Genomic DNA, 15,509 nt, shown 5'->3' with positions numbered 1-15,509 from the left:
AAGATTATAGATTGTTGTTTTATCTTTTAGCATATATAAAAATAATGAGATGTGGTTTGATTGGCAATGAGATTATAATGATCTACTAAAAACAAAGATCATAGATGTAAAGTAAAGTAAAGTAAAGTAATCTTTATTTAAAGTCGGGGTTTCATATATACATAATAACAAGGAACATGAGCTCTTAAGAGCTCTTTAACCGACTGATATTAAAGGGAAACTTCGCAAAAAAATCAAAAATTGATATGTTCATTCTGTATAAAAATGCTCAAATTCATAGATATTAAAGTTTTATTCCGCTAGATAAGCGATCACCATCGATTTTAAATTTAGAGTATCAATTCTCTGCGATCCGCCATTTTGTCTTCTTTCCCCGATTAATAAAAACGATATGTCTATAAACCACAAAGAAACAAAACTACAGTAACCGATGTAGTCGTAATTGCGTGTCGATATCTTGTCAATCGTACGGTTGTTTTATCCGACTAACTAACTTGATACGAAAAATATTTTTACTTTTTTTAAATTACCATGGTCTGTTGTTTTTAAACTGTTGATATTGGAATTAGGTGAAAAGTCAAAGTTGAAATCATAAATAAGTGTTCCGTGAAAATTGTTTTCGAAAATCTAGTTTGTTCATAATTCTTTAAAGTAATAAACAAATATATGTTGATCTTCCCTCATCTGATCACCAGCATGGCTAAAGGTATAACTTCCAAAGGTATTGTGAGGTGACACGTCCAGGTATTCAAGCGATTTCCTGTCGGGCTTGCAAGTTCATGCATCGTTTCACTTCTGCAGGTATTGATCAGTGTACAAGGCTGATAACTTATAACTTATAACTTTCCATTTTGAACTATCAGATGAATAATATACAACTCTGTCTAACTCTTACTTGTCATTACTAAACTCATACGCTTGTTTATAAATAACATTTCTGGTGTAAAGAATATAATTCATAAACATATAAATAATACCCAAAAAATAAGATTTGATGAAATTAAAATCTATTTAAATATTTTTTCCAAGGGTGAATTTGGGAAAATGTAATATATAGTCATTGTCAATAGTGAAGGACAGATTGGAACAGACCAGAAATATTGATTTAAAAAAATGTACGCACTTGCCGACGATTCGTTTATACGACTGGATAGAAAGTTACGGAACTATAGCGCAATTTAAAATATATACATGTATACATTGAACATAAGAAAAAAACATATATTTTGAATAAATAGGGGTAAAAGTGTTGTAAATAGACTAGTCCACGTATGCCAACAGTATGTAATCATCGAATGTCGATAGACTATTGTATACCAGAAGAAGAAGAGAACCAATTTGATTTAAATACAGGTCCATGTATACCTTTTGCTTTGGTTCATTGAAGCTGTGGACCTAGTAAAATCACAGATTTATATTTCAATAAGATTGTTCTCGAACAAAGGAAGTAATTCGTCATCACAATTGTTATGTATGCCACTGGACGAACACTAATTATACCCAGGGAATGTGAATATTTTGCTGGGAAACTTTTGAGTATCAAAGTTTCAAATTAATTTCGGGATTTATTTTCTTTCTTGGTATTCAATAACAGAAAAAAGAATAAATTACTTGTTCGCTAAATAGGGGTATTCTTGTCAGATAAAAGACTTTTAGTTATATTTAAAAAATAGGGAAATATGACATTAAACTGGTTCTGTCTTTTTTTTTAAACATCGTTAAAAAGATGTGTGTCTAAGGTGAACGCCACAAGAACCCTGTAATACTAGTACGAGAGTATAGCATGTAAACATTCCTTCTCAATAATATGGTTGTATTGGAAATCTTTTCATACAGATTGACAACTCATTGTCCGATATGCATGTACTATTTGCCACATGACGCCCATAGTTCTTTCTACCATCATCATCTTATTCTGTGATATTGCTGTAAACATCGATGGTTCACACCCAAACAAAATGGGAGTAATGGACCTTCAGAGCTTCTCCGTGTTATACACTTGTGAAATATATAGACGAAATTTCTGTATTGAAATGAATCTACATCTCACAAACAGGATTTTCAAATAACGATTGTGAGTAATCACCTTACAAACCAATATAAACGTATGGCAAGATATAACCATGAAGGAATTTAGTTTTTGTCAGACGCAAGAACTCATCACTATATATATCATAAACGTATACGTATATATATGCATACAGTTTCAAATATTAAGAACAAGCGGTCGATGTCGATAGTCTGTTTTCTAACTGTTCAGAGTTAGACATGTCACTTGTTCATTCTTGGAAGCCTTCATATTCCCCGTCTAACGATGGGAACTCTTTCTGATTGTGTTGACTACAAATGCTTGTATGGTAATTCTGTCGTTTATCTGTACAAGCGGTTGCATTTCCTCTCCTTTCCCAACAAACAAACGAACGAAACGCCACTAGTCTGATTTCTCTGGAGCTCATCCTCAATGGCTCTTATACGTCAGGAAACTTACATGTATACTAATAATGATTGTTTCAAGAACAACGATGTATGGACGAACTATTATAAATTCGTCAATATCAGTTATGCATGACTAAAATATAACTTTTATTACAACTACTGTATTTATTATTTGGATTAATGACGGCTATCATGTTCAACATTGCACAAATATTATCATAGAATTTAAAAAAAAATCCTCAAAAATCCTCAAAAGAAATAATGCCTTAGCTTAGATAATTGATATTCTTTTCACAAAAAGTTCGTGTAAATGATTGTGAAATGAATTTAATTATGTAAGAATAAAATGTTAAAAAGAAACTAAAAAAAAATCATGCATGTTGTATGTTGTATTTTTTTGTTAATTAAAAACTTTAAAATTGCAATAGTTTTATTAGCATTTAAACACAGCCAGATTTGAATACAAGTTAAGAAATTCCGGTAAAGTCAATGATATCAAACAGATGTACAATGGTATATCAAATTGGGTAATATTGCATTTAGTTTTTATAAAAGATTAAAACTACTATGTTTTGCTTCATATTTGAATCTTTACGCCAATCGCCGCTAAGAAAGTAATCAAAAATTGTTTCCTTTTATTTTTATACACTTTCGGAATTACGAATATGAATTTTATTTTCAATTAATTTACACAATTTAATTATTGTATCTTTATTCTCATCGTGTATTAAATCTTAGTGTATTAACATCGTGACAGCATACTCTTTCTAATCCTTTCTGTTTATCCTTTCCAAATAACAACATTTATACCTGTGTACGCTTGAACTCACACCTGTGGCTAAATAGCTACAAGGTAAACGAATTGACCTCAAGCCGAGAAATATACAGTGACCTTTACAAAATAATATACACACTCTGCTCACACATTAGTTGCATTGAAATGATTATCAAAACAATAACGGTAAATAGAACTGAAATATTTTCAGTTCAATATCAGTAAAAATGTTCAATAAATATTTTATGAAAAAAATCTCAACAATAATTAATTAAATTTATTCAAAAACATTTACTAGAGATAATTTTATAGGAGTTTAATTCAATCAATACAAAACGGTATATGCATATTCATTTTCGTTCATTCTTATATTGTGGTTCATAACTTCGACCATTCGTCAGCTGTGCGCTTTTAATTACGTATATTGTCGATAAGCTATAAGAGTTAAACATCCATAATATGGCACGCGGGAACCACATAAATGAGATAATCACAATTTATCGGGGATAATGATAGATTATCGGTCGACCATTATAGATGTACGGCGTAAAGTATACTTTACGGTTGTAAATGCATTTACGAAATTATCGTCGACAATCTATCATTATCGATCATAAATGCATTAACAGTCGACAATCTATAATAAAGGAACGCGGGAACCACATTATTGGATAATTACAGTTTAACGGGCGATTCGTAAATGCATTTACGCCCTGTTTTCGATAGCAATTCATATGTACCCAATCACAATAGGTTATCGACAATGCTAATTAATTTTGTCCAATCATATCCATCGATTCAAATGACAACGCGTTTAAGTCAAATTGATCGTCTAGCTAGATCTCAACAACCGGCAATTAATAGTATTTTAGAATACTGTTTATCTGTAAAAATTGAGACGAAATTATATTACATGCAAGTTTACAGTTATTAATTATTATACTTATAATAATTTTACCGTGACAAAGTTAATAAGTTATAACTGGTACTAATTTCATATACATGGCAAGTCGTTGTAGAATAATTTACTTTCTAATTTCTATATTAATGCATCATTTATCATTTTTAATATAACAAAATATTTTTTTTTATATCAAATATTTTATATTAAAAAATCGTGCATTTTTTTTTTTATCATTAACAGAGACACACATATATATAATATATATGTACCGTGACATATATTGTTTTTCCGGATTGAATACCATAGTATTGCCCAGTGCTTCTGTTTAAATAAAGTAATTTGTTTAGTTGTAAAAACAATTACCAAGTGATAATCCATTTAGAACTTCACCTCCAGCTTAATTTCAGGTGATTAATTGGAGGGCAATAAATTGCGCAATCGCACACCTGTAAATCCAGTCACAACTCGGGCTACAGAACTAATTATTGGAAAATCGGACACATATAATTTTACTGTGTAATTAAGAAGCAAACCTTAGCAAATAAATGCGGTACAGAAAAGTTTCTTGCAATATCAACTGATCATTACCAGATTTTAATTTTTAAATTAAAAGAAATGCCGAGAAAGTAGCTTTTTATTTGTTTGGTGTATATAATAACCATAAATCCACTTATTCATGGTATGGCATCAATATTTCTGACCTGACACTACGTACTTTATATTGCTTAATTCTATAGAATTTAATATGCAATGTTTCGGGTTCTTTCAGGAATATTCCAAGGTAAACCCTCATCAGAGGCCGACAAATACTGTCTAGTGAATATCTAATTGTACATAATTAAATAAAGTTTATCAAGAGAAACAAAAAAGAATCATATAGACGGTGAAACATTTGTAAAAGAAAGGCAGACAGCTTAATCTGAAAGAATCAAAATATTTTAATTTGGCAGAACTATAACCAATGAATATCTATAGACAGAATATATTCAGAAACAAATTTTGTACATGTTGCTATTGTTTCTAATAATTCTCGCAATTTGTAAAGGAATTAAATTCAAATAGTTTTTGTTCACCGTCTTCTTTGAATATATTAAATCCATTATTTCTCGTTCTTTTGTGCAATTTGATATTATTTTTGTAAGATATTGCTTTATTTTATTGTTTATTATTATGGTCATTGTCAAATATAGCAATATAAAATATTTCCAGGAAGGCAACTCCGCCCATTAAAACGCCAACGATCTGTTGTATTATAATAGCATTACTTCCATAGGTAGCTCATTGACAATCATATTATTTGTAATCAGGTTGCATGGTAACTTCTAAGGTTTGATACGATTGGCGAAGAATTATATATTGTTGATTGCTTAAAACCCAGTGGCAAGTATCTCATGTATGTGTATGATGATGGTATAGTGATGATATAAGGTTGTTTGCTTTTTTAGTAGTATAACTTCTATAGTTCACTGACAATCATATTAGTTTCCATGTTACCTTCAATGGTTTGAAATAGTGATGAAATATTGACTGTTGGTTGCTTAACGTTCAGTGGAACATATTTCATGTATGTTTAGGACGATGAAATAGCTATATATATATGTATAGTGATGACCTAAGGTTATTTGCTAGTATAATAGTATAACATCTATATTTCATCGACAATCATGTTAATTTGTATTTATTTTCCATGTTTCCAACTAAGGTTTGACTTGAAATAACGACGAATTATTGATTGTGATTGTTTTAATGCCAGTGAAAAATATTTCATGTATGTGTAGGACGATGATATAGTGATGGCCGAAGGTTGTTTGCTAGTATTATAGTATAACTTCCATAGTTCATTGACGGTCATATTGATTTATAACTAGTTTTCATGTTCTGTATAAGGTTTGAAATGATATAGCGATGAAATCTTGATTGTGGTCGCTTAACATCTAGTGGCACATATTTCATGTTTTTTTAGGGCTATAATATAGAGACAAGGCTGTTTGGTAGTATAATAGTATAAGTTTTATGGTTCATTGACAATCATACTAGTTTGTACGTAGTTTCCATGTTACCTTCAATGGTTTGACATATTAATGAATTATCGATTATTGGTTGATTAACGTTCAGAGGCAAATATTTCATATATTTTTAGGACGATGATATAGGCACGGAGATGACATAAGGTTATTTGCTAGAATAATAGTAAAACTTTCATAGTTCATTGACAATCATATTACTTAGGTCTTTCTACCTTTCCGTGGAAAGACCTATTGATTTTGTTCTGATTATTAGGTCTTTCCACCTCTCCGTGGAAAGACCCATTTATTTGGTTTTGATTATTATATATATAGTCATAGCAGTAACTTGATGGATACTATTGTCAAAGCATGTACTTGATGAATATCCTATTGCCATAGCAGTTACTTGTTGAATATCCTATATTCAAATAAGGGAATTGATGAATATCCTATAGTCAAAGCAGGGACTTTGTGAATATCCGATCGTCATAGTAGTTCCTTGATGAATATCCTATTGTCATAGCAGGTACTTGATGACTATCCTATAGTCATAGCAGTTACTAGATGGATATCATATTGGCAAAGCATATACTTGATGAATATTATATTGTCAAAGTAGGTTACTTGATGAATATCCTATAGTCAAAGCAGTTCATGATGCATATCCTATTGCTATATCAGGTACTTGATAAATATCATATACTCACTCAAAGCAGGTATTTGTTGAATATCATATTGTCATAGGAGTAACTTGACGAATATCATATAGGCAAAGCAGTTGCTTGTTGATTATCATATAGTTATAACAGGTTCTTTTTTAATGTTCTATTGTCATAGCAGTTACTTGATGAATATCTTGCAATCATTGCAGTTACTTAATGAATATCCTATTGTGATAGCAGTTACTTGAGAAATATAATATTGTCATAGCAGGTACTTTATGAATATCCTATTGTCAAAGTAGGTACTTGATGAATATCATACTGTCATAGCAGTTTAATGACGAATATTCTATAGTCAAAGCAGGTACTTGTTGAATAACCTATAGTCATAACATGTACTGGATGGATATCCGATAGTCATAGCAACTACTTGTTGGATATCCTACATTAAAATAAGAAAATTGATGAATATCGTATAGTCGAAGCAGGTACATGATGAATATCCTATAATCATATCAGTTACTTGAAGATATCCTATTGTCATCGCAGATGCTGGATGAATAATCTGCAGTCATAGCAGTTACTTTATGAATATTCTGCAATCATAGCAGTTACTTGATGAAAGTCCTATTAAGATAGCAGTTACTTGAGAAATATCTTTTTGTCATAGTAGGTACTTTATGAATATCCTATAGTCAAAGTAGGTACTTGATGAATATCATACTGTCATAGCAGTTTAATGAAGAATATTCTATAGTCAAAGCAGGTACTTGTTCAACATCATATTGTCATAGCAGTAACTTGATGAATACCCTTTAGTCATAGCAGGTACTGGATGGATATCCTATATTCTTAGCAGCTACTTGTTGGATATCCTACATTCAAATTAGAGAATTGATGAATATCCTTTAGTCAAAGCAGGTGCTTTTTGAATTTCCTACATTCAAATGCGAGAAAGGATGAATATCCTATAGTCATAGCAGTTACTTGATGAATAGCATACTGTCATATCAGTTTAATGAAGAATATTCTATAGTCAAAGCAGGTACTTGTTCAACATCATATTGTCATAGGAGTAACTTGACGAATATCATATAGGTAAGGCAGTTGCTTGTTGATTATCATATAGTTATAACAGGTTCTTTTTTAATGTTCTATTGTCATAGCAGTTACTTGATGAATATCCTGCAATCATTGCAGTTACTTAATGAATATCCTATTGTGATAGCAGTTACTTGAGAAATATAATATTGTCATAGCAGGTACTTTATGAATATCCTATTGTCAAAGTAGGTACTTGATGAATATCATACTGTCATAGCAGTTTAATGACGAATATTCTATAGTCAAAGCAGGTACTTGTTGAATAACCTATAGTCATAACATGTACTGGATGGATATCCGATAGTCATAGCAACTACTTGTTGGATATCCTACATTAGAATAAGAAAATTGATGAATATCGTATAGTCGAATCAGGTACATGATGAACATCCTATAGTCATATCAGTTACTTGAAGATATCCTATTGTCATCGCAGATGCTGGATGAATAATCTGCAGTCATAGCAGTTACTTGATGAATATCCTGCAATCATAGCAGTTACTTGATGAAAGTCCTCTTAAGATAGCAGTTACTTGAGAAATATCTTTTTGTCATAGTAAGTACTTTATGAATATCCTATAGTCAAAGTAGGTACTTGGTGAATATCATACTGTCATAGCAGTTTAATGAAGAATATTCTATTGTCAAAGCAGGTACTTGTTCAACATCATATTGTCATAGCAGTAACTTGATGAATACCCTTTAGTCATAGCAGGTACTGGATGGATATCCTATATTCTTAGCAGCTACTTGTTGGATATCCTACATTCAAATTAGGGAATTGATGAATATCCTTTAGTCTCTTACATTCAAATACGAGAAAGGATGAATATCCTATAGTCATAGCAGTTACTTGAGGAATATCATATTGTCATATCAAGTTCTTGATGAATATCCTATTGTCATAGAAGTTACTAGATAAATATCTTATAGTCATAGCAGCTTCTTGTTGAATATCCTACATTCAAATACGAGAATGGATGAATATACTATAGTCATAGCAGTTACTTGATGAATATAATATTGTCATATCAGGTACTTGATGAATATGCTATAGTCATAGCAGTTATTTGATGGATATCCTATTGTCATAGCATGTACTTGATGAATATTCTATTGTCATAGCAGTTACGTGTTGAATATTCTATATTCAAATAAGGGAATTAATAAATATTCTATAGTCAAAGCAGGGACTTGGTAAATATCCGATCGTCATAATAGTTCCTTGATGAATACCCTATTGTCATAGCAGGTACTTGAAGATTATCATATAGTCATAGCAGTTACTTGAAAGAAATCCTTTTGCCAAAGCATGTACTTGATGAATATCCTATAGTCGTAGCAGTTACTTGATGGATATCCTATTGTCATAGCATGTACTTGATGAATATCATATTGTCATAGCAGTTACTTGTTGAATATCCTATATTTTAAATAAGGGAATTGATGAATATTCTATTGTCATAGCAGGTACTTGATGAATATGCTATAGTCATAGCAGTTATTTGATGGATATCCTATTGTCATAGCATGTACTTGATGAATATTCTATTGTCATAGCAGTTACGTGTTGATTATTCTATATTCAAATAAGGGAATTAATAAATATTCTATAGTCAAAGCAGGGACTTGGTAAATATCCGATCGTCATAATAGTTCCTTGATGAATATCCTATTGTCATAGCAGGTACTTGAAAGATATCCTATTGCCAAAGCATGTACTTGATGAATATCCTATAGTCGTAGCAGTTACTTGATGGATATCATATTGGCAAAGCATGTACTTGATGAATATTATATTGTCAAAGCAGTTACTTGATGAATATCCTATAGTCAAAGCAGTTCATGATGAATATCCTATTGCTATATCATGTACTTGATAAATATCATATACTAACTCAAAGCAGGTACTTGTTGAATATCAAATTGTCATAGGAGTTACTTGACGAATATTATATAGGCAAAGCAGTTACTTGTTGATTATCATATAGTCATAACAGGTTCTTTTTGAATGTTCTATCGTCATAGCAATTGCTTGATGAATATCCTGCAATCATTGCAGTTACTTAATGAATATCCTATTGTGATAGCAGTTTCACAAGAAATATAATATTGTCATAGCAGGTACTTTATGAATATCCTATTGTCAAAGTAGGTACTTGATGAATATCGTAGTGTCATCGCAGTTTAATGACGAATATTCTATAGTAACCTTTAATCATAACAATTACTTTGATTTAAATCATATAGTAGAAACAGTTACTTGATGAATATCATGAATATTCTTTAGTCAAAGCAGTTACGTGAAGAATAACCTACAAGCATAGCAGTCACTTGATTAATATCCTATAGTCATAGCACTCTGTGTTTTTTGGTTTGTTAGATGTATTTTTGTTTGTACCCAACTGATGATATAAGCTTTTTTCCACTAAATTTAATAGTTTATTCTTATGTTGTACTGTTTTATCACTGTCACAGGATATTAGGAGGGTTAGTGTCTTCGAATAAGTTTTAACCCACCACATTCTATATGTGCCTGTCCCAAGTCAGGATCCATTCAGTGGTTGTCGTTTGTTGCTGTAAAATATATTTGTTTTCATTATTCCGTGCATAAATTGTTTTTACATTTGTCATTTTGGGGCCTTTTATAGCTATGCGGTATGGACTTTGCTCCTTATTGAAGGCCATATGGTAACATACAGTTGTTAATTTCTGTGTCATTTGGTCTATTTTGGAGTTGAATCATTGGCGATCATACTACATCTTCTTAATTTTTTTTATGAAAGTCTGGTTCTTCTTTTTAGTTATCGAAGAGTCATGCACAAACAACGGGAATATTGGAAAATAACCTTTAATACTTATTTTTTTTTATTCATTTTTGAAGAATGTAAATGAATTTTCCTTTTTTCTAAATTGCACTCATTAATTCTATATCTATTTAAAAATTTACTGAGAAAAAAGTAATCAAAATTACGGTATATAGCTCTAAGGCAGATTTGAATTTCGGGGGAGGGGGCAAGGATTTTTTTTTCTGGACAAACTTTTTTTTGGCGAAAAGACGAAAACAATTTTTTTCTTTCAATTTTAGAATTACATATAGTGGCAGCTGAGGATGAAACAAACACTTTTTTTTCTCAGGGACAAAAACAAATATTTTTTTTCTCCAAAACCTGGAAACAAACTTTTTTCCCAAAAAAAATCCATAGCACACCCCCCCCCCCCCCCCCCCCAAAAAATCAAATGCTACATATTAAAATAGGTCATTTCTATAATTGTAAAAATACTTTATCTGAGTTATCTCCACTAATTTGGCAAAGCTGAAAACAAATTACAGCCGTAAAAATGAGAAAACACATACCAACAATCGATCAAATGTTGCTTTAAAAATGAATTAAACAATACAAGCCACAATTGTATTCAAGACAGCAAGTCTGTTGTCTGTTTTTATAGTAAACATTTACTGAATTCGTTTTTGTTCACTGAGAATATATTCCTAAGACGAGCTCAAGTATGTCAATTAAGTCATAGGGCATCATGTGATAGTTGAAATTTCCCAGTGCAATCATTTTGTGTCCAACTGTGTCTTTAAAACATATCAAATGTTGTATCCACTGTCTGCTGTTCTGTAGTCTGTTAGGTCGCGGTTTTTTTTTAAACTTTAGCCTCCCACTTCGGCAATACCAAATCATAGAGGGGGAGGGCGGTTACCCGGGACAAACTTTTTTTTGTCAATTCATAAAAATATCGTTATAAGTAACAACTTTCTGTATTCTAAGATCTGCTATGACATCACAACATTGAATTCACCAAGGTACACTTAAGCTTTTATCTATAGATGTCTTATTAAAAATAATAATCACGGAATCTTAAAGTATTTTCTATGTTAAACATATATAATGTCTGAGATATTTTCTTATGCAAATAAGTTTAAAATTTTCATTTTTTTTAAGATAATAGAGTAATCAGATATGTAATTTGACCCATATCTTGCGGTTCATCGATTTTCGGTAAAATCAAAGAAAAACCGGCAAGATTAACATTGTTAAATACTTCATTTATTTGTTATTCTGTTTATTTTATTATTTTGAGTTTATGCATTAAATATCAATTTCTAACATAACATGATTTTTTTTTTACATTTAATAGTACTCCTTCTTGTCAAGAGTGTCATATTATAAGTTTTTAGTGCACTTAGGAGTCCTAATCAGTGTTAAGACACACTAACTTCATAAAATATTATTATATGAAATGATATATAGATTTCTGAACAAAAGAACAACCCAAATAATTACACACAAAAAAAGAACCATAGAGCATAAATCTTTAAAGATTTCTTGTTTATGAATGTTGAAAATTTGTTTCTTACTGTCAAACAGTCTCGAATTAATTTATTGATTATAAAATTCTTAAAAAAAACACTTTTTCCCTGTTATGTCAACGTTTATTGGGGCCAGTTGTTATAGAAATTTAACTTCTGACACCTCTTAGCAATATTACAGGTAAACATGTGATCATCTAGCCACCTGTAATATGCATTTACCTGTAAAAATCAAACCTTTTAGAGAAAAAATACAAATATACATGTATATGATAATAAAAGGTATTTTACTTTGTAAACGATAAAGAAAACAAAACATTATTTATGTGTGGAACTTTTAAATTTTACAAGAAGCTTCAATTCTCAGATCTGCAGTGACATCACAACATGTAACTGACCAATCAATGATTAGCATTTTTGTTATGTAAACAATGTTGAGAGGTGATGCGGATAAGATTCCTCTAGATTTTCCATAGACTTATTGCAAATTAATTTAATTGATATATATCGTAACCAGTTGAATATAGTAATTTTACTCTTTTAATACTGTTAAAGACACTATATAATATCTCTATTTTGATTTTTAACATACTATAACATCTCGTTAAAAAATTATCGGCAATATAAATAATCAGTAATCCCCTTCAAATAGATGAAAAATCTAGAGGATTCCGGATGGCATCACCTCCTGACAAATGTAAATGCCAGGATGTCCGGATCTGAGAATATTAATACAAGGATGTGAAGTCCGAAATTTATTTTTTACAACACCTGTTGAACATGTTTTAGAAAGGGTAACTTTTGCTTTAAGGAATTAACTTCAAGGAATTAACTTCCAAAGAAAAAAGTTGACCGCCAATCAAAATCGATTTTACAATTGGCTAGCATTTCCGGTTTTATCTAAAATTATCGAATTTACGACTTGTGTTTTAATTCACTTGGTCGAGGTTAACTATCATTGTCGAAACAATTCACCTTGTCGACTGTAAATGCATTATCAAAGAAGTAACTATCATTGTCTGCGCGCGAGTCACATTAATTAGACCATCTATGATGGTCGACCGTAAAGTATACTTTACGCCGTACATCTATAATGGTCGACCGATAATCTATCATTGTCGCCGATAAACTGTGATTATCTATTAATGTGCTTTACGCGTTCCATATAAACAGATTTTATTTTTTCCCAGAATTCAATAAATCGGGCTAATACGTCACGACCCACTCGAGAATTCAACCAAAAAAGTTACAAATTAAATACTTGATTTTCTCCGTTATTAGAAGGAATATAAATTTAAAACTTTGCAAATGTGTTTTTTATGTTAAGATGAACATAATTAGATGATAAGTAAAAAAATCGCGGAATTTCCCTTTAATAAACAAAACATACATGTAATAACATCAGATACACATACAACACAAACATACAGACATCACATATATATATTAATACATAGATAGCACATGCAGAATAAAAGCTAAGCAAGATATATTAAAACAAATGTCTAATATCAGCACATATATAGTAGCACATAGTATTTATATAAGAGTAGCACATGCAAACTTAAACACTTTAAGCACAAACAAAAGACTGCATGCAGCTATAGCAAAGGTAATGCATAAGCAAAAGAAATAAATGGCTAAATAAAAAATAAAAATAACTGCAAAAAGATAAAACATAAAAAAAGCAAACAAACAGATGTATTATGTAAGCAGCTATACGTTTTATAGGTAACTGTAAGACCTTCAAGCATGAGCAAAATCCATACTATAGAATAAGCTACCATATATATAACCATAAAAATGACAAACAATGACACAAACAAACTTTGTCTTTATCTTGCTGTCAGAAGTGGACTTCAGTAGAATCAATAAACCTGGGTCCTTCTTAATAAAACTTTACTCAGTGCAAAATTTGTGCTCGAAACACCAAATCCAGTATGTGGGGGGATGATCACTGAGTCTGAGTACAAAAATCATACTTAAAAGTTTTATGACTAAGTCCAAAGTGGCTTTTGTAGTATTCTTGGCCTATAATTAATTTCATCCATGTTCAAGAAATTTGAGAAACAATATGGAATGAATATGTTTTGTTCTGCATCCCCTAATAGAAAGAGGGATTTATCTTTATTTTATATAGGGACTTTTAGTGTTGATACTATCATAAATTTCTACAATTCTAATAGATGTCAGCTGTGCAGTTGTTAGTTAAATGTTCTGACATAATGATCACTTACATGCTAAATATATGTATCAAACTGTAAGATTAAGGATCATCTGTACTTTGGGAACTCTTGTCTAGACACACAATTCTCAGTAAGGATTTTCAAAGTCCATCAGTGAGAAGATTGAATTTTGCTGCTGTATGGTTTATTATTTCAATCCCTATGACAAAAAAGGGCATGGAATGACATTATTTTTATACTACTGCAAAAATTGAAAAAAAAAATATATTTTGTTTAAGATTTTCTCATAAAATTTGATTTGTGCCCAATTGATACAACATTTTACAATCTTGATGCATCTTTGGACATGCCAGTTTTAAAAATGCTGACTGCATGACTCATGGACTTGCCTTATCGAAATCCTGAATGCAATAGTAGGGGTATTTTCACAGGCATTCTGAGTCTGTATGTGTTTTACCAACCTATATAATACTGACTTTGATTCAAGTTTAATATACATATAAGTTCATTAGTCTTGTGTACTGGGATAAACTTGATACAGTACACACAAAGTGATTCTGTTAAACATCCATCACTGTTGAGTGACGTGAAGGTTTAGTTTCATTATACTGATTACAACCCTGCCATATGTATCTTATATGAACCAGTGGCGGATCCAGAACTTTTCCTAAGGGGGGGCCCGCTGACTGACCTAAGGGGGGGCCCGCTCCAGTCATGCTTCAATGATTCCCTATATAATCAACCAAATTTTTCCCACAAAGGGGGGGCCCGGGCCCCCCCCTGGATCCGCCTATGTGAACTTCCTCTTTTACTGTTTTGTGATATTTTCTCTGCAGTGTAGGGTCTTCTCTCTTAGTTTAACACGATGTCAATGACAATTTATGCCAGACCAAATCTTCAGAACATATATCCAGATCGTTTTAAAAATATATAGCTTTATGCCAAGAGCCAACACAGCATGAAGTCAAAGACCGATGAATCCTGCTGGATGCATACAATGTGTGTACACAATATTTCAGATCACTAAATGAAGTTGTTCTTATGTTGTACTGTTACATCACTGTCTCGAGTTAGGAGGGTTGCCACCTTCAAACTAGTTTTACCAAGCCACATTCTGT

This window comes from Mytilus edulis, chromosome 7, assembly GCF_963676685.1.
Source record: "Mytilus edulis chromosome 7, xbMytEdul2.2, whole genome shotgun sequence".
Classification (NCBI taxonomy): domain Eukaryota; kingdom Metazoa; phylum Mollusca; class Bivalvia; order Mytilida; family Mytilidae; genus Mytilus; species Mytilus edulis.
Note: the sequence above shows the minus strand (reverse complement) of the source record.